A 2,634-nucleotide genomic window follows, 5' to 3' on the forward strand; every position below is an offset into this window, starting at 1 on the left:
TTGGCGGACCAGAATCTACATGAGGTTCAAGATCCAGCGGAGTGAGAGAGTGAATAATAATGATGATGATGGTGATAATAATAATAATAATAATAATAATAATAATAATAATAATAATAATAATAATAATAATAATAATAATAATAATAATAATAATAATAATAATAATAATAATAATAATAATAATAATAATAATAATAATAATAATAATAATAATGATGAAGAATGATAATAATAATGATGATGATGATGATGATGATGATGATGATGATGATGATGATGATGATGATGATGATGATGATGATGATGATGATGATGATGATGATGATGATGATGAAGATGATGATGATGATGATGATGATGATGATGATGATGATGATGATGATGATGATGATGATGATGATGATGATGATGATGATGATAATATAATAGTAATAATAAAAAAATAAAAAAAAAATAATAATAATAATAATAATAATAACAACAATAATAATAATAATAATAATAATAATAATAATAATAATAATAATAATAATAATAAAATTATAAAAGTAAAAATAATAAATAATAATAATAATAATAATAATAAATAATAATAATAATAATAATAATAATAATAATAATAATATAATAATAATAATAATAATAATAATAATAATAATAATATAATAATAATAATAATAATAATAATAATATAATAATAATAATGATGATGATGATGATGATGATGATGATGATGATGATGATGATGATGAAGATGATGATGATGATGGATGATGATGATGATGATATGATGATGATGATGATGATGATGATGATGATGATGATGATGATGATGATGATGATGATGATGATGATGATGATGATGATGATGATGATGATCATGATGTTGTAAGTGGGAGGTTATCAGGAGTGAAGAGAGGACGAGGGAGGGAAGGGGTGGCTATTCTAGTAAGTGAAGAGATAGGTAAACGTGTAGTGGAGTGGAAGGAGGTTTCCTCATGGATAATTTGGATGAAGGTGAAACTGGGGAAGGAGATGTGGGTCTTTGTAAGTGCATATGGGCCTGGCAGTGAGAAGAGTGTAGAAGAAAGGGAGGCTTTTGGATGGATTTAAATGAGTGCATAGGGGATTTAGGGAGAAATGTCAATGCAATAGTACTGGGAGACCTTAATGCTAGGGTAGGAAATGGCCCAGTTGATGGAGTGGTTGGGAAATGTGGAGTTCCAGGAAAGAATCGTAGTGGAGAGTTGATGGTGGAAATGTGTCTAGAAAGAGAGTTGATGATAGCAAATACAGTGTTTAGGAAGAAAGTCAAGCATAAGTACACATGGGAGAGGGTGGTGGATGGAAGGGTGGTAGATAGAGCGTTGATGGATTATGTAGCGGTAAATAGGATTATGATAGGAAGAGTTAAGGATGTACATGTGCTAAGGGGAGAGGGTGGGGGAATATCAGATAATTTTTTGGTGGAAAGTAAGCTGAGAGTGGAGAATAGGTGGAGAAAGAGGAAAGGGACAAAAGGTAGGGAGGTGCTTAGAGTGAACTCTTTAAATGAAATGGTAAAGGAGAAGGAGTACAAGAAGAAGCTGAAGGAGGAGTGGGAGGGAGTGAAGGATAGAGTAGAGGTAGGTGTGGAGGAGGAATGGGGATGGTTCAAAGAGGGAGTCACAAAGTGTGCAAAGATAGTGTGTGGAACAAGAAGGACAGGAGGAAATAGAAGGAAGGGTAGTGAATGGTGGGATGAGGAAACAGAGAAGGCTGTAGAAGAGAAGAAGCGAGCTTTCACAGATTGGTTACAAAATAGGACAAGGGAGTCATATGAGAGGTACAAGGAAAAGGTAAAGGAGGCAAAGAGGAGAGCAGATGTAAAATGGGGTAAGAGTATGACAGAAAATTTTGAAAGTAATAAAAAGATGTTTTGGAAAGAAATTAAGAGAGGAAGAGGAGGCGAATCAAGTAGAGAAGAAAAGGTAAAAGGTCCAGATGGAGAGATGATAATGGAAGAGAAGGCAGTAAGGGGAAGATGGGCAGAATATTTTAGGGAGTTGCTAAATGTGAAGGAGGATAGGGAGGGAAAGATAGTTGCAGTGGGAAATGCTAAGAAAATGACCGTGATGAGTGAGGAAAATGGAGGAGAAATAAGGAAGGATGAAGTGAAGGCAGTTGTTAAGATGATGAAAGCAGGTAAGGCACCTGGTCTGGATGGATGCCATGCAGAATGTCTAAAAAAAAAAAAGGAGGCACAGTGATGGTGGACTGGCTGGTGAGGTTATTTAATGTTTGCTGGAGAGAGGGTAGAGTGCCGGAGGACTGGAGGAGTGCCTGTATAGTTCCACTTTACAAGGGAAAAGGGGAGAAGTGTGAATGTAGTAGTTTCAGAGGGATTAGCTTGTTAAGTGTAGTTGGGAAGGCTTATGGGAGGATCTTGATTGAGAGGATTAGGAGAGGAACAGAGGGAGTAATTGGTGAGGAACAATGTGGATTTAGGACAGGTAGAGGTTGTGTAGATCAGATCTTTGTGGTAAGACAAATACGTGAGAAAGCTATAGGAAAGGGGAAGGATGTTTTTTGGGCCTTTATGGATCTGGAAAATGCTTACGATAGGGTAGACAGAAAGGCACTTTGGGAGGT

The sequence above is a fragment of the Oratosquilla oratoria genome, chromosome 22 (assembly GCF_046742065.1).
Source record: "Oratosquilla oratoria isolate Oo_2021 chromosome 22, ASM4674206v1, whole genome shotgun sequence".
NCBI classification, from domain to species: domain Eukaryota; kingdom Metazoa; phylum Arthropoda; class Malacostraca; order Stomatopoda; family Squillidae; genus Oratosquilla; species Oratosquilla oratoria.